The sequence below is a fragment of the Hypanus sabinus genome, chromosome 11 (genome assembly GCF_030144855.1).
Source record: "Hypanus sabinus isolate sHypSab1 chromosome 11, sHypSab1.hap1, whole genome shotgun sequence".
Classification (NCBI taxonomy): Eukaryota; Metazoa; Chordata; class Chondrichthyes; order Myliobatiformes; family Dasyatidae; genus Hypanus; species Hypanus sabinus.
In genome coordinates this window covers 89,150,319-89,169,528 of record NC_082716.1, presented here as the reverse complement: position 1 = coordinate 89,169,528, position 19,210 = coordinate 89,150,319, and the positions used below count along the sequence as shown (strand labels likewise).

The 19,210-nt window shown below is 41.7% G+C and overlaps 1 protein-coding gene across 7 annotated transcripts in view; it reads right to left on the bottom strand.

Moving 5' to 3' along the window:
- ralgps2 (Ral GEF with PH domain and SH3 binding motif 2) overlaps window positions 1-19,210 on the bottom strand; it is a 542,667-nt gene that overhangs the window by 322,732 nt on the left and 200,725 nt on the right. The gene's annotated exons all lie outside the window — the stretch shown is intronic.

Sequence of the window (19,210 nt, the reverse complement as noted above, 5' to 3'; positions counted from 1 at the left end):
CTGGGGACAGATTTGCCATGATGAACGCGGATGGTTAATAGGATGGTTAATGGTGCCTAAAGACAACTTCTTTGCTTGCATCTTCAGAAAAAGCTCAATTTCCATCTTTAATATCTCGATTTTTCCCTTTCAGGGTTCCTTTGAAGACCCTGACCTAGAGTTACACGCTGACAGTCCTTTGCAGGAATGGGCCGGTTGTTCGGCGTGCCAAGGGCTCGGCCTAAGAGCTCCACTCACCCTTGGAGGACTGAGTTTTCGTAGCTGTGGAGACGGGGCGATTTGAGGTCGGTGTCTGAGCAGAAGACTGTTGTGTCATGGGAGATGGAAGAACTAAGGCTGTGTGCCCAGAGACCCGAGATCTTTGGGCACAGTGCTCAGAAAAAGTGATGCAATGGACTTTTAACATCATAAACCAGCGAGTTGTTTGTTATGTCTCCCCTCGCTGTGAAATGGAGACATCCCTTTCTCCCTTATTAGGGAGGGAGAAAGCCTGTGGTATGTCGAATGCCGGGTGAACAATGTAGTCTTTGGAGTAACTGCAAGTCAGTGTCTTTGCTGTTGCCTTGCTCACGCTTGAGTGCTCGGTGGCGTTTTTTTTTGCCAGTGGTGGGAGGGGGACTGTTGCTTGCTGCCACTTACGTGCAGAAGAGAGGGGAGCTGGGGTGGGGTAAATTTGGGGTTCAAACATTTAACAGTCATTCATTCTTTGGGGGGCACTCCTCTGTTTGTGAAGAAAAAGCATTTCAAGATATACATTGTATACATTTCTCTGACATTAAATGTACCTTTGAAACTTTTGATATTGAATGGCAGGGAAAGCTTGGGGAACCTAGTAGCATATACCTGCTACTATTTTCTTATTAGCTATACCTCCCCATTAAGTTAATTTACAAGAAATTTAATTCTTTCACAAAACTATGATCAGAAATAAAAAGGGAAGGTGAAAAACAATAAACCATATTGGCATGGGGAAGGATTGTCTGCCTTTTTCTTTGATAAGAAAAGTAAAGTTGCTTGAAGTCAAAAAAACTGTATTTATTGCTCATGAGAATAGATCTGATTAGATAGTTATATCTGGATAAAAATAATGAACAGCTGAACAGATTAAAGCCTTATTCTTTAGATGAAAGAGAGAAATACTCAAGAATGTATGATTGAGGATCTGCAACAGCTTTAAATTTTACCAAAAGTACCAAGAGCTTAAAGAGTGGTATTGGATACAGGTGATATCTCAAATACTTTGAAGATACAAGTAAAACAACTGGGTTATTTCAATTTGATAAGTTACACCTGCAAGTATTAAGTATGGTGCAAGTTCAAAAGTCTATTTTCAATTGTCGGCACTGTGTAAAACGAAGACCACAGTGAAAATGCTATGTTTCTTGAAGTGCAAATACTCCTGGATCTCAGGTGCTCAATATAACTGAAGAGCCCTAAAAGCCTTTTTGGAAAGCCAATGAAAATCATAAAACTTGCTGGAAACGTAAAAAAAGAAACACTTTTTTGTTGAATAGGTTGGGCAGTAGTACTGGTTGCTGATAACACATTCTTAAATAATGGTATAGGAAGATCAGGATGAAATTATACTTTAAAGAGAATAGCATCATTGAGGAAGTAAAAAACAAATCAAACTCCATGCATCAATTAATGAATTTATTTTAGTCAATGGGCCAGAATCTTTTTCCAAATAAACATTTTGAATATACCATTTCAGCTACAATGTAGAATCAGACAATAAAACAGAAAATGCTGAAAACACTGAGCAGTGCTGTGGTGAACAACAGATTTTACATTAATGATCCTTCATCAGAAAAGGAAAGGTAGAAAAAGCAGCATACTTTAAGTTACAGAAATGAAAGGGTTGGAAAGAAGAGAAGGCATGTCATGGATAGGTTGGAGATCAAAGTTATCCAGGCAATGTTTATTTGCTTTGGGATATCTAAAATAGAAGAATTAAAGTAAGTGAATTATAACTGATTCATCCAGATGCATGTGGATAAAGGAAGCATAATGAGCAAAGATACTGCATGATTCATCTATGGCCAATATGCTAGAAAGCAAGTCTACCATTTTGGATACTATAGGGGGAGGGGCTGTGGGGTGGGGGGGGAGAGAATGATGTTCTTGAGAAAGCAGCAACATCAGCCACCAGCTTTGTAGCATGAGGCCTGAGGCTCAGCAGGGAAGAGGGATGGTGGAAAGGTCCAGTGATCAAAAGACTCAATAGTCAAGGGGCAAAGAGGAGATCTTGTGGCCATAAAAAGGACCCTAAGGTGGTGTTTTTTCTTCCTGGTGCCAGACTCAAGTACATCTCTGGAATGTTGCCAAAAATTCTCGGAGGAGTGTGGAGGGGGGGAGGGGTCTGAGCATCAATAACTCATTGTGCCCATTGGCACAAAATGGCATAGAAAGAAAAGGGATGAATGCAGAGATTGAATACAAAGAGTTAGGAAAAGGGTTAAATAGCAGAACCTCAAGAACAGTAATCTCTGAATTATTGCTTGTGCCACATGCCAGTAAGGGTAAGAATAGGAGGATAAGGCAATTGAATGAGTAACAAAAGTTGTTGTAGGGGGCAAGTTTCAATTTTTTGGACCACTGGTATCACTTGTGGGATAGAGGTGACCTGTAGAAAGGGACATTTTCCATCTGAATACCTTGGGGCAGGCAAATTTGCTAGTGCTGATCAAGAAGATTTAAACCAGGCTTGCAGGGGTGTGGAATCCAAAGCAGAACTGGGGCAGATGGGAAGCTGAAGGTTGAGGCAGAATTCATTGACACTGTGGTCAAAAGACAGGACAGGTAGCAATGACAGACAGCTGGATTAAATTTCATTTCTTTCAATGCATGAGGTCTGACAGGTAAAGCATGGAAACTGTGTGAAACTGAGATATTACAGCCACAACAATAACATGATGTCAGGAGAGACAGGATTGGAAGCTTAACGTTGAGAGGAAAAAAAAAATGCAGCAGCTCTGGCTGAGAATATATACATCATCGTTAGCAATGGATGAGATGTCATAAGATTGGAGGGTGGTAATTTTGTGCCTTTAAGAAGGGCTGCAAATAAAATAAACTGGAAAGTATAGATCAGTAAATATAACATAGAACCATAAAACATTACAGCACAGAAACTGGCCTTTTGGACCTTCTTGGTTGTGCCAAACCATTTTTCTGCCTAGTCCCACTGACCTGCACCTGGGCCATATCCCTCCAAACCCCTCTCATCCATATACTTGTCCAAGTTTTTCTTAAATGTCAAAAGTGAGCCCGCATTCACTTCATCTGGCAGCTCATTTCACATTCCCACCACTCTGTGTGAAGAAGCCTCCCTAATGTTCCCTTTAAACTTTTCCCCCTTCACCCTTAACCCATGACCTCTGGTTTTTTTTCTCCCCTGGCCTCAATGGAAAAAGGTAGATTATTTACCAGAGGAGATTCTGAAGGATATGATATAGAAGCATTTGGAAAGACGAAGATTGATTAGGGATTGTCTTTATAGCATTGCGCACAGAAGATCATGTGTCATTAAACTCACTGAGTTTTTAAAGAAGTCACAAAGGAGGTCAATGAGGGAAGTTAGGTCAATATGGACTTTAGAAAGGCCTTAACAAGGTTCAACATAGTAGGTGCAGTGGAAGGATACACTCAATGGCCATTATATTAGTGTCAGTACCTCCAGTTGAACTTTGTCTTTTTGTGTGTTTTCCCCCTAGCTGTCAGTCTGTGGTTTTGTATTGCCATGTGCTGTTGTTTGTTTTCAAGCCCCATGTGCTCCTGTCCCCACTCCTGTTCTACTCTGGCCCCTGTATTACTGAGTTTTTCACCTCTCACCCGATTCTCATTATTACCTGCTTTGCTGCCACTTCTGTCTCATTGAGCTCCACCTATCATCTGCCTCTCTGTTTATTGCTCAGCATATTTTAGTCCTGTGTTTTCACCTGTTTGTTGTCAGATTGTGCCAGTGAACTTTCCTGAGCCTTTGTATCTGTACTCTGGTTTTTGGATTTCTCTGGATGTTTTGATCTCTGCCTGAACTTTGACACTGACTTTGTTTACACCTTGGGATTCGTTACTCAATTAATATCACTGTGTGCACAGTATTGAGTCTGCGATTGGATCCCTGCTCCACTGCCCTGACAGTGCAATCTGGCTACAATGGAACCAGCAGACCCCAGAACCAACTGGACTCCATGTTTAGGGCAGTGAAGTCACTTTCTGCCAATGTAGCTGCTATTGTGATCCAGACTCAGTCACTCTAGCTGTCCCAGAGCACCCATCAACATTTTGCGACTGCATCTTCCGCCCTGCCCTCTACGTTCTCACTTACTCCTCCCATCATGTCTGCTTCCTCCGAAAAGTACTCAGGTGAGCCCAGTACCTGTCACTCTTTTCTTTCCCAGGGCACCCTCATTTTTGAATTACAACCAACAACCTTTCCGAATGATCGAGCCAAGGTGGCCTACATCATCACTCAACTGTCCAATTATGCGAGAGGATGGGGAACAGCCATCTGGGAGGCAGGCTCACCTTCCTGCATCAGTTTTCAGTTACTTTCTGAGGAAATGATTAAAGTGTTTGATCGCTCCAAACATGGGAGGGAGGCTGCCCATGAAATGCTGCACATGCACCAGGGGAACAGATCTGTGTCAGATTACGCCATAGAGTTCCAGACCCTAGCCATCTCCAGCAGCTGGAACTCAGAGGCACAGTACGACATCTTCCTGAATGGCCTTTCCGAAGACATCAAAGATGAGCTGGTCACCCAGGACCTTCCTGCCATCTTTGAAGCCCTGGTAAATTTGGCCATTCATATTGAAGTTCACCTTCAGCAGCGCCGCAGAGTGAGGGGTTCCAGAGGGTCCCTGGGGGCACAGGGTGATTTCCAGCTCCTCGTCAGTCTACATTGCCCTGCCATTTGCCCCCATCTACAATTCCCATTCCAGAACCCGGAGCTATGAAGGTTGCCTGTACCTGCCTGATGCCAACTGAAAGACAAAGGAGAATCAGCACCCATTCCTGTCTGTACTGTGGCCAACCAGACCACTTCATCTCCACCTGCCCAGTAAAAGCCAAGCGTTCACCAGTAGGACGAGAAGTACTGGTGAGCGTGACCCCTGTCCAACCCTCCTCGATGCCACTCACTCTCATACCTGAATCTCTGGAGTAGGGCGTCCAATGAAAAACAGTCTCCGTCTTGGTTGATTCTGATGTGGAGGGGTGTTTTATTGATTCTGGCTTGGCTGCCCAGTGGGGATTACCCATGTCTGCTCTCCAGTCACCATTGGTGGCCAACACCTTGAACTGTCAGAGACTGGCTAACATCACCCATGTCATGGCCCTGGTGAGTCTCAGTTTATCCGGCAACCATCATGAACAGTTAACTCTTTATATTACTGACTTTCCTCAAGCTCCCTGGGCCATCCCTGGCTAGTTAAACACAACCCCACATTAACTGCAAACACAAGGAAATCTGCAGACGCTGAAAATTCAAGCAACACACAGAAAATGCTGGTGGAACGCAGCAGGCCAGGCAGCATCTATAGGAAGAAGCACTGTCGACATTACAGGCCAAAATCCTTTGTCAGGACTAACTGAAAGGTAAGATAGTAAGAGATTTGAAAGTAGGAGGGGGAGGGGGAAATGCGAAATGATAGGAAAAGACCGGAGGGGGTGGGGTGAAGAAAGATGATTGGCAAAAGGGATATAGAGATGGTGAAGGGAAAGGATCATGAGACGGGAAGCTGAGAGAGAAAGAAAGGGGGAGGGGAGCACCAGAGGGAGATGGAGAACAGACAGCGATGGGCAGAGAGAGAATAAAAAGGGAGAGGGGAGAAAACTAAATATATCAGGGATGGGATAAGAGGGGAGGAGGGGCATTAATGGAAGTTAGAGAAGTCAATGTTCATGCCATCAGGTTGGAGGCTACCCAGACAGAATATCGTGTTGTTCCTCCAACCTGAGTGTGGCTTCATCTTGACAGTAGAGGAGGCCATGGATTGAAATATCTGAATGGGAATGAGACATGGAATTAAAATGTGTGGCCACTGGGACATCTTGCTTTCTCTGACAGACAGAGCATAGGTGTTCAAGTGAAATGGTTTCCCAATCTGCGCCGGGTCTCACCAATATATAAAAAGCCCCACCGGGAGCACCGGACACAGTATACCACACCAGCCAACTCATAGGTGAAGTGTCGCCTCACTAAGGTTCCCCTTGTCCTCACCTACCACCCCACCAGCCTCTGGGTCCAATGTATAACTCCCCATAACTTCTGCCACCTCCAACAGGATCCCACTACCAAGCACATCTTTCCCTCCCCCCCCCCCCCCTTCTGCTTTCCGCAGGGATCACTCCCTATGTGACTCCCTTGTCCATTCATTCACCCCCATCCCTTCCCACAGATCTCCCTCCTGGCACTTATCCTTGTAAGCGGAACAAGTGCTACACCTGCCCTTACACTTCCTCCCTCACCACCATTCAGGGCCCCAGACAGTCCTTCCAGATGAGGTGACACTGGTGCTGGTTTTTCCTTTGTTGAAAAGAAGGACAGCTCCTTACGTCCATGCATTGATTATCAGGGACTGAATGAAGACACTGTTAAGAACTGTTACCCTCTTCCGCTCATGACCTCGGCATTTGAACTACTGAAAGGAGCCTCAGTTTTCACCAAGTATGTAATTTCAGGTGGTTCCATTCAGATGGACCAACAGAAGGTCAAGACGGTAGTCGAATGGCCCCAAACTGTGACTCGTTGGGAGTTGGAATACTTCTTGGGCTTCGCTAACTTCCATCACCACTTCATCAGAAATTGCAATACAGTGGATGCACCACTCACTGCTCTTACCTCATCTGCTGTCAGATTCTCCTAGTTCTCTGACCTGAAGGAACATTTCACCTCTGCCCTCATCCTGATTCAACCCAACACCGACTGGCAGTTCATTGTGGATGCGTCTGACATTGACGTAGGAGCTGTTCTCTCTCAGCGCTCAGCCAAGAATGGAAAGTACACCCCTGCACTACCTTCTCTCACCGTCTCACTCCCACAGAGCAGAATTATGGTGTCTGAAACCGGGAGCTGCTGGCTGTGAAGCTAGCTCTGGAGGAGTGGAAGCATTGGCTAGAAGGAGCCAAGTTGCCATTCTTCGTCTGAACTGATCACAAGAAGCTGAAATATATCCGTCTCAAGCACCCCTCCACTCTCCACCGCATTCATCCCACCTTCCATGGTTCTGCATCAAGCCATTCATGAGCCACCCCCTGTGTCCTATCCCCAAACCCCCCCCCCCCCACCCCACAGATCACCAATGGGTCAGAGGCCTTCACAGTGAGCCAATTGCTGGACGTTCATCACCGGGACCATGGCCTCCAGTACCTTGTGGACTGGGAGGGCTATAGTCCTGAAGAGAGTTGCTGGGTCCCTGCCTGTTACATCCTGAACACCTCATTCATCAGGGACTTTCATCGCCAGCACCCAGCCCTAACTTCCGTGACGCCAGGAGGCATCTGTTTGGGGGCGGAGGGAGAGATACTGTCAGTAACCCAGTTGAACTTTGTCTTTTTGTGTGTTTTCCCCCTAACCGTCAGTCTGTGGTTTTGTATTGCCATGTTCTGTTGTTTGTTTTCAAGCCCCATGTGCTCCTGTCCCCGCTCCAGCCCCTGTATTACTGCATACTCCGCCTCTCATGTTTCTCATTATTACCTGTTTTGCTGCCACTGTCTCATTGTACTCCACCTATCATCTGCCTCTCTGTTTATTGCTCAGTGTACTTTAGTCGTGTTTTCACCTGTTTGTTGTCAGATTGTGCCAGTGAATTTTCCTGAGCTTTTCTAGCATTCATGTCTGTACTCTGTCTGTCTGAATATCGACTCTGCCTGTTTCCCGATTCTGGCATTTTGGAATCTTTGATCTCTGCTTTGTGCTTTGATCTCTGCCTGAACTTTGACGCTGACTTGGTTTGCACCTCGGGATTTGTTACTCAATTAATATCCCTGTGTGCACAGTACTGGGTCTGTGATTGGATCCCTGCTCCAGCACCCTGACAATTAGGTACATCTGAACACATGCTTGTTATTGCACATATCTAATTGATCAATAATGTGGCAGCAACTCAATGTATAAAAGCATGCAGATATGGTCAACAGGTGCAGTTGTTCTGATCAAACATCAGAATAGGGAAGAAATGTGATTCTATACCTCCATCAGGAAGGAGGTACAGAAGCCTGAAGGCTCATACTCATCAATTCAGGAAAAGCTTTTTCCTCTCTACCATCCAATTTCTAAGTGGACATTAAACCACGAACACTCCTGCACTTTTCTTTATTCATTCTTTTTTTGCACTACTATTTTTATAAAATAGTTAAAATATACAGTACATATATATTTACTGTAATTCCTTTATTCAATATTTATCATGTATTGTATTATACTGCTGCCGCTAAGTCAAAAAATTTCACAATATATTCTGATGATATTAAACCTGATTCTGATTCTAAGTGACTTTAACCATGGAATAAACTGAGTGGTTTGAGTATCTCAGAAACTGCAGATCTTCTCAGATTTCTACATACAACAGTCACTAGATTTTACAGATAGTACAAGAAAATCCAGTGAGCAGCAGATCTGTGGGTAATAAAACCTTATTAATGAGAGGAAAGGAAGACAATAGTGACTCAAATAAACATAAATTTTGAAGTGGATGGGCTAAAGCAGCAAAGTCCATGAACATACACTCAATGGCCACTTCATTAGATAGAGGAGGTATTTAATATAGTGGCCACTGAATGTAGATCACATGGGATCTAAGGGAAACTAGCTAACTGGATATAGAATTCTATCACAAACAAGAAAAAATCTGCAGATGCTGGAAATCCAAGCAACACACACAAAATGCGGCATCTATGGAAAAGAGTACTGTTGACGTTTTGAGCCAAAACCCTTCAGCAGGTCTGCTGAGTTCCTCCAGCGTTTTGTGTGTGTTAACTAGGTATAAAATTGGCTTCTTAGCAGGAAGTAAGGGTGATGGTGCAAGGTTGCATTTCAAACTGGAAGTCTGTGACTAGTGACGTTTCCAGAGGTCAGTGCTAGGCCCATTGCTATTGTCATCTTTATCAATGATATGGTTGGCTATGTATTAGTTATGGTTAGTAAGTCAGTAGATGACATCAAAGCAGGCAGTGCTGTTGACAGGGAAGATGGTTACACACACAAAATGCTGGAGGAACTCAGCAAGCCAGACAGCATCTATGGAAAAAAGAACATTCGACATTTCAGGCCGAGACCCTTCAGCAGGACTGAAGAAAAAAAGATGAAGTGTAGATTTTAATGGTGAGGGGAGAGGAGAGAGAAACACATGGTGACAGATGAAACTGGGAGGGGGAGAGATGAAATAAAAAGCTGGTGAAAGAGATACAGAGCTGGAGAAGGAAGAGTCTGATAGGAGAGGACATATAAAACCTACAATAAAAGTAACATAGTAAAAGCAGGAATAATATGATAAATACACAGCCTATATAAAGTAGAAATACTTTTCTGCAATCATTGCAGCACTGTCCACTGAAGCAAAAATCTCACGCAAACGCTCATGGCAGAAGTCTTGGCAGAAACACTCGACACAAGCGCTCTCGACAGATGGACTCACTCCAGTAAAATTAAGCTATGAGGCTGTCAAATCATACCAAATAACACATAAAAATACACAGCCTATATAAAGTAGAAATAATGTATGTACAGTGTAGTTTCACTTAATGGGAAGACAGCGAGCACACTGATATTGGTGTGTTAGGCTGAGTCATTGGAGGTTAGGGTGGTGGGAGACTGGGGTGTCATCTCATCGTCGTCTGATTCCATCAGGGCAGGCAGGTCACCTTCTTCTATGACTGCCTGCCATAATGTGGAAGGTCGACGTTCGTCGTCTGCTGTGGAAGGCTTGAAAAACGACAGCATGCTTGACTGCTTAGCCTCACGCATTTTTCTATCATACAGTTCTTTGTAAGCACTCAAACCATCCTGCAAATATGCCCTAAACCTACATGTCCTTTCAAAATTAAAGTCATACTTTTATCTCACGTAATTGCTTGACGTTCAGTTCCTGGACGACTTCACTTTCTACTACTGCATTCAGTTTCAATTGTTATCCTTTCCTCTTGCAATTGCATCAGCTCTTCATCTGTCAGTTCTTCATCATGGGATGCCAAATCCTCTTCAACATCATCCTCTTCGGCCCTCACCCCATCCTCCCATCACCACAACAGGGACCGTGTCCCCCTTGTCCTTACCTATCACCCCACCGGCCTCCAGATCCAGAATATTATCCTCTGCAACTTCCGCCACCAACAGGACCCCACCACTAAGGGCATCTTTCCCCCTCTACCCCTCTCTGCTTTTCGCAGGGATCAGTCCCCTCGCGACTGCTTGGTCTACATGTCCCTCCCCACAGACCTCCCATCTGGCACTTACCCCTGCAAGCATAAGTGCTACACCTGTCCCTACACCTCATCTCTTACCACCATTCAGGGCCCCAATCAGTCCTTCCAGGTGAGGCAACACTTCACCTGTGGGTCTGTTGGGGTAATCTATTGCATCTGGTGCTCCCAGTGTGGCCTCCTCTACATCGGTGAGACCCGACGCAGATTGGGGGACTGCTTTGTTGAGCACCTACGCTCCGTCTGCCACAACAGACAGGATCTCCCAGTTGCCACTCACTTCAACTCTCCTCCACATTCCCATTCAGATATGTCCATACATGGCCTCCTCTACTGCCATGATGAGGCCAAACTTCAGATGGAGGAACAACATCTCATATACCGTCTGGGTAGTCTCCAGTCCCTTGGTATGAACATCAAATTCTCCAACTTCCGGTAATTCCCTTCCTCTCCCTTCCCCCATCCCACTTTCACTCTGTCCCCTCTTCTAGCTGCCTATCACCTCTCATGACTGCCTTCTTCTACTACCCATAGTGGTTTCCCCTTAGATTCCTTCTTCACCTCTCCTTCTTTATAGGGCCCCTGCCCCCTCCTTCTTTAGTCCTGACAAAGGGTCTTGACCCGAAATGTTGACTGCTTCTTTCAACGGATGCTACCCGACCTGCTGAGTTCATCCAGTTTTTTTGTACGTCTTGCATACCAGACTGACTGCCTGGTATGGGAACTGTACCACCCTTAATCGCAGGATTCTGCAGAGAGTGGTACAGACAGCCCAGCGCATCTATAGTTGGGAACTTCCCAGGATTCAGGACATTTACAAAGACAGGGGTGAAAAAAAGGGCCTGAAGGATCATTGAGGACCCGAGTCACCCCAACTACTATCTATTCCAGCTGCCACCATCTGGGAAACAATACCACAGTGTAAAAGCCAGGACCAACAGGCCCAGGACAGCTTCTTCCACCAGGCCATCAGACTGATTTGAGTGTTTTTCTATGTTACATTGATTGTTCTATTTATTATACATTACTATGATTGCACATTGCACATTGCACATTTAGACAGAGACATAACGTAAAGACTTTTACTCCTCATGTACGTGAAGGATCTAAGAAATAAAGTCAATTCAATTCAATTCAATAAGGGCAGGACTTTCAAAAAAAGTGAATCGGCCCTGGGGAGTATTGTAGAGATGAGGGACACAGGAATACAAGTACTTTTGGAAGAAAAAGTTTGTGAATGCTTTGCAATTACCATTTTCTGCATTACTCATAAATGTGATCTGATTTTCATCTGTTACAATAAAAGACAAGCATCATCTGCCTAAACTAATAACACAAATATTAGTACTTCTTGTCAATACTGCGTATACCATTTAAACAATCACAGGCTAGGTTCAAAACTGTATGTTTTTCTACAAATACTGATTGGAACACCTGACTCCAAATAATCAGATTAGACTGGAGGTGTGGGTGACACAAAGACTGCCCTTCTCAAGAAATGTCTGTTTATGTACACCGTGCCTCGATCAAAACAACTTTTGGAGAACTTTAGAAGAAGAACTGTAGAGAAGCATGAAGCTGGAAATGCCACAAAAGCATTTGAGTGTTAATCAGTCCACAGTAAGACAAAATGTCAACAAATGGTAGAAATTCAGTACTGCTGTTACTCTCCCTAGGAGTGGCTGTCCTGCAAGGATCACATCAAGGGCACAACATAGAATGTTGAAGGAGGGGAAAAAGAACCCAAAGGCAACACCTAAAGACCTATAGAAATCACTAGAGCTTGCTTCTGTTTATGTGTCACTGTAAGAAATACACTGAACAAGAATGGTGTTCATTGAAGGACACAATGGAGGAAACCACTGCTCTCCAAAAAAACACTGATCTGATTGTGTTTGTATGTTACATTGACTGTTCTATTTATTATAAATTAATATGATTGCTCATTGCACATTTAGACAAAGACGTAACGTAAAGATTTTTACTGCTCATGTATGCAAAGGATGTAAAAAATAATGTCAATTCAATTCAATTCTATGTTTGGAGGAAAAAGAGCATTGTACACCAACATCAAAACCTCATCCCAACTGTGAAGCATGGTGGAAGGAGCAATATGGTCTGGGCTGTTCTGCTGCTTCAGGGCCTGGACAGCTTCCATTCTTTAAGGGAACAATGAATTCAAAATTGTATCGAGACATTTTATAGGAGAATGTCAGGGTAGTGGTCCATCACCTGAAACTTAATAAAATTTAGATGATGCAATAAGACAATGATCCAAAATACAAGAGTAAATCAACAATAGAATGACTTAAAAAGAAGAAAACTTGTGTTTTGGAATGCTTAAGTCAGAGTCCAGACCTTAGCCCAATTGAGATGCTGTGACATGAACTGAAGAGGGCTGTTCACGCAAGGTATCCCTGATACATTGATGAACTGAAAAGTTTTGTATGGAGGAATAGTCTAAAATTCCTCCTTGCCATTGTGCAAGTCTAATCAGCAGCTACAGGAAACATTTGATAGGGGGTCATTGCTGCTAAAGGGGGTTCTACCAGTTACTAAGTACAATGGTTCACACATTTTTTCCTGCCTTAAAGTACAATTGTTTGTGTGTCATTACAATTATTTTCAATAATTGTGACTTAGATGAAGAACTTAAGCAGAAAACCAGTTAATTACAAAGGGTTCACAAACTTTTTCTTGCAACTGTACATGGTTCCCCGAAAGTGGCCTCAAGTTGCAGATAGGGTGGTGAATACAGCCTTTAGCATGCTGGCCTTCATCAGTCAGGCACTTGAGTACAGAAGTTGGGATGTTAGCTGTAGTTGTACAAAATGTTGCAAAGGCCACATTTAGAACACTGTATGCAGTTTGGACACACTGCTCTCAGAAGATGCTATTCAGCTGCAAAGAACGCAGAGGAAATTTACAACGATATTGTCAAGGAGCTGAGTTACGGAGAGACGTTGAGCAGGTTGGGACATTTTTCACTGGTGTGTGGGAGAATGAAGGGTATAGAGATGTATAAAATAATGAGGAGCATAAATAGGGTTATTGTGCAAGGCTTTTCCCCCCAGGATTGGGGAAGGAGAGAGATTTAATAGGAATGTGAGGAGTAACATTTTCATCCAGAGTATGGTCAGTAAATGGAATAAGCTGCCAGAGGAAGTGGTTGATGCAGGTATATTAACATAATTTTAAAAGTTATTTGTACAATCACATGGAAAGGAAAGCTTTAGAGTAATATCTGCTAAATATGGGCAAATGCGATTATCTTAGATGGGAACTTCAGTTGGCATGGACCAATTGAACCAAAGGATCTACTTCCACGTTCTAGGACTCTATATGGAATAGGTAAAGACAGAATGGAAAATAGAAAGCACAAGTAGTGACGATTAGGGAAGATTTTATAGAAACAAGATGAGAAAGGGATCTAAGTGTTAATCTGGCTGAGTTTTTCCAGTATTTTCTGTTTTTGCTACATATCTCAGCAGTTTTATTTATTTTCCATGCTGAAGTAACTAAAGTGTTTACATTATTATTTGTATATCAGAACTTTTAACATTATAAATAAATTATTTGGCCAGTCAAATATACTGATTCATTGACTATTGCTTTATTCCTACAACCTGAGGTTGTTCACTAGCAGTAACATAGAAACATAGAAAGCCTACAGCACAATACAGGCCTTTGGCCCACAAAGTTGTGCCAAACATGTTCCTACCTCAGAAATTACTAGGCTTACCTATAGCCCTCTATTTTACTAAGCTCCATGTACCTATCTAAAAGCCTCTTAAAAGACTGTATCGTATCCACCTCCACCACCATTGCTGGCAGCCCACACACTCACTACTCTGAGTAAAAAACTTACCCCTGACATCTCCCCCGTACCTATTCCCCAGCACCTTAAATCTGTGTCCTCTTGTAGCAACCGTTTCAGCCCTGTGAAAAAGCCTCTGACTATCCACACAATCAAATAGAGGAAAAGTGATTTCACAATATTCAAGTCCTGCTGGATATTCAAAATCAGTTACTGAACTTCACCAGTTAACAAAGGTCCCCAAACCAAGAGATGAATACAAAATATAAAATGGGACAAAATTATCCAGTTTCCCAAATGGAAAAAAATGTTAACACAGAATAGGCCAAAGCAGGCCAGATTGAGGTTCCCATCCAGAAGTAAACCCCCAGTGTATTGATCCTCAAGTATCTGCACTTAAACCAAGAACCAAATGAGCCTTCCACACCCTCTCACATAAAGACAAAAGCCCAAGTGGAACGTGGCCTTAGGCAGTGTGGTGCTGAGACCAACCCTAATGTCATGTTGAATCTTTCTACAGGTCATGTTCAAATTAATCATTATGCTACATTATAAAGGCCATGAAAATTAGATTTTTGCAGCAGTAGCACATGGCAAATTAATACAAACTTAAATTAATATAAATTAACATAAATTAACTATCAAGTAAACAAAAATAAACAAAATATACTAAAAGTGAGAACAATCTTTTGACACTTTGAATTAGTGCAAATTGAGGGAAATATAGTTCAAGATTGTACTGGGGGTTTTTAGTTAGTTCAAGAAACTGATGGCAGAGGAGAAGAAAGCTGTTACTGAACCCTGATTGTTGCTACCATCAGGGAAAGGAGCCTGAAGGCACACACTCAACGATTCAGAAATGCTTCTTGCCCTTTACCATCAGATTTCTGAATGGACGAACTCATAAACACTACATCACTATCTTTTTTGCACTACTTATTTAACTATTCAATTCTGATTCAGAAATTTCATTATATTCAAAGATTTTAAAATGACATTTAAACACTTTAAAAGCTTTAAATTGAAAACATGGAAGAAATAACATTGAAAATGTCATTAAAACACAAAAAAAACTTCTACAAGTAATCAGTAAAATTACAAAAGCGAAGTAATTATTCTTTTAAAGGTAGCAATTTGTCTTCCCTTTTGACTCCTATCCTGTGGGGCTAGAATCTCAATTGATATTTTATGTTTTTTTAAAATCTAACAGGCCAGGATTTAGGAAAAATTCTGAGGCAGGCTTCCATATTGTAGTCTATGGAGAGTCCAAAACTGTCAGCAAGTCCCAGACTCTCAGCACACGTATACTGTCCAAGTCTGACTTGAGTTTGAACAGCTGGACATCAGTAATTGCAGTCAAAACAGTATGATAGTTAAAACATTGCCCAATTTCACATTCAGACTGCTCTTGAAATTAGCAGAAAAGATGAACTTCTGTTAATTTTTGTTGCACAGATAAATTACAAGCTACAGACCTTTTCCAAACACAAGCAGAAACTGAATGTTGTTCCCTTAAAGATCAATTGTATGCACGGAATAATACTACAACCTGCCATCAATTTTAACTATGAACTAAAAGCTTTGTTAAAGTAATTTCTAGTTATACTTTTATTTTGTCTTCAACACAATCAACAGTAATAGAGCAATGAAAAAATGAGGAATCAATGCAAAGCTATAAAAGGAATCAAACATCTAAGGCATGAAGAGCAAATTACAGAGACAAATAAATAACTGCAAGCCATGAAAGGCAAAATATAAAGTAAATTACCAGAAGACAATAAATCAGAAAGCACATAGGTGCTGGGCAAGTTTCATTTGGTGCAATAGAGATTTACATGAGTCCCAACATAAGATACAAAGGGAAAGGCTGGACAGTATAACATAGAAATCATTGAGTATAAAGAAACAAGAAGTATATTCAGATGGACTGAAGCACAACAAAAAATATGCACAACTACAAGGTAAGATGATGTTTGCAGTCAAGAGGATGCAAGCTCATTAACTTATCTCTTGCTCCAACAGAATGCCAATATTCTCAACTGTCTGGAAAAATTTGATTAGGGTGGATCAAAAGAGACAACAGATCACAGATGCAAATATCTGAAACATCAAGCAACCTGCTAGACGAACACAGCAGGTCAAGCAGCAACAACCCACTGGGCTCCTCCAGCAGATTGTTTTTGGCTCGGGAGAAAGGAAGGCATTATTGACCTGGGAAAACAAACCAAGTTATGGATTTCACTAATGACTACAGTCTTCCCATGTATAACTGGAAGCAATTTTGCTTGCCCAATATTGGATGTGAAACAAATAGTATTACAAATAAATAGCAGTTGAAAGAAGTAGTAAGAAATGAAAATGCACATTGTCAGCATTTATTTGGAAACTAATATATTTTCAAATGATGATAAAGAAGAACGTTGGGTCCAGGAGAAAGCGAAGAATAATCCTTGGGGAAAATTGCACAGATGACAATACTTAGTTTTTCCAACACATTCCCTTTGAATGTATGTTAGCTCTCTATAGCAGCTCTCTTGCCATAATCTTGAGTTACAATAAGAACAATGTTATCTTTACATTCAAATGCAAATCACTTCTCTACAATCCAAGAGAACTATGTTGCCTAAACTAAGTAATGCCACTTTTACTTTTTGCATGCAAAGTCCCCCTTTTCAAAACATTTGCTTTACAACAGCTCGTTGTTACAAAAAACCTACATTAGTACCTGTTTTGGTTAACCAAAGAGGATTTTCGCTTTTATGAAAAAAAAGACGCCCATTTTATACGTGTGTTTACCCCAAAAAAGACTAACATGATCATAAAGTCTTGTGCAGGCAGTTGTGTGCGCATGCATGTATGTGCGTATGTGTGTACATGCGTAGGCGCGTATGTGCCAATTTTTTTTCTCCAAATCGGTTTTAGCTCGCTGACTTCCCGATTTTGCTAAGTGAAACTACACCGTACAATATTTCTATTTTATATAGGCTGTATACTTATCATATCATTCCTGCTTTTAATATAAGTTCATGTTATTTTAGGTTTTATGTGGTATGATTTAGTAGATTATTTTTTGGGTCTGGGAACACTCAAAAATTTTTCCCATATAAATTAATGGTAATTGCTTCTTCACTTTACGACATTTCGGCTTACAAACAGTTTCATAGGAACGCTCTACTTTTGGATAGCGGGGGGAACCTGTATTCCCATTCCGAACAGAGCATATTTCTATAGAATGAAAGATAAAATAAATTTACTTTTGATCTGAATGCATTGCAAAATAAGGGCAATCACTAACTAAATATGTAAAAGTCAATCTTTAAATCTTCTCTGTGAAAATAATCAGGAAGAATCCAAATTAATGGAAATATATCTGTACATAACACCTGTAGTCTTTAACAGCATATACACTCAGTAGCCACTTTATTCAGTACATCCTGTATCTAATAAAGTGGTCACTAAGTGTATATCCATTGTCTTCTGCTACTGTAGCTCATCCACCTCAACGTTTGATATGTTGACTGTTCAGAAATGCTCTTGTCCACACCACCTTTGTAATGCATGGTTACTTGAGTTACTGTCGCTGTCAGTCTGAACCAGTCTAGCCATTATCCTCTCTCTTATTAATAAGGCATTTTCACCCACAGAACTGCTGATCACTGGATTTATTTTATAGCATCTCTGTAAACTCTAGTGATTATTGTATGTGAAAATCTGAGGAGATCTCCATTTTCTGAGATACTCAAACTGCTCCATCTGGCACCAATGATTATTCCACAAAGTCACTAGGTCACATTTCTTCCCATTCTGTTGTTTGGTCTGAACAATAACAGAACTTACTGACCATGTCGGCATGCTTTTATGCATTGAGTTGCTGCCACGTTTGTCTGATTGAATATGTGCATTAACAAGGTGTACAGGTATACCTAATAAAGTGGCCACTGAGCATATACAAATGTTTATGCATATAATCAATAAAAGGTTCCATGAAATAACACTTAAGATACCTTTTCTGTATTCCAGAATAGTGATAACCAACCACTAACCTTAAACATGAATACTGTTTTTTCTCTGTCCACAGCTGACTATTTCCAATATTCTGATTCCATTTTCAAACCCCATTTCCAGAAAAGTTGGGATATTTTCCAAAATGCAATAAAAACAAAAATCTGTGATATGTTAATTCACGTTAACCTTTATTTAACTGACAAAAGTACAAAGAAAAGATTTTCAATAGTTTTACTGACCAACTTAATTTGTATTTTGTAAATATACACAAATTTAGAATTTGATGGCTGCAACACACTCAACAAAAGTTGGGACAGAGTTAAAATAAGATTGAAAAGTTCACAGAATATTCAAGTAACACCGGTTTGGAAGACTCCACATTAAGCAGGCTAATTGGTAGCAGGTGAGGTATCATGACTGAGTATAAAAGTAGCATCCATCAAAGGCACAGTCTTTGCAAGCAAGGATGGGTCGTGGCTCACCCCTTTGTGCCAAAATTCGTGAGAGAATTGTTAATTAGTTCAAAAGGAACATTTCCCAACGCAAGATTGCAGAGGTCTTTCAACATCTACAGTACATAATATTGTGAAAAGATTCACAGAATCCAGAGACATCTCAGTGCGTAAAGGGCAAAGTCGGAAATTACTGTTGAATGCGCGTGATCTTTGAGCCTTCAGGCGGCACTGCCTAAAAAACTGTCATGCTACTGTGACAATTATAGGCACCTGGGCTCAGGAGTACTTCGGTAAACCATTGTCACTTAACAGTCCGTCGCTGCATTCAGAAATGCAACTTGAAACTGTATTACCCAAGGAGGAAGCCATACATCAACTCTATGCAGAAACGCTGGCGAGTTCTCTGGGCCCAAGCTCATCTCAGATGGACCGAAAGACTGTGGAACCATGTGCTGTGGGCAGATGAGTCCACATTTCAGCTAGTTTTCAGAAAAAACAGGTGTCGAGT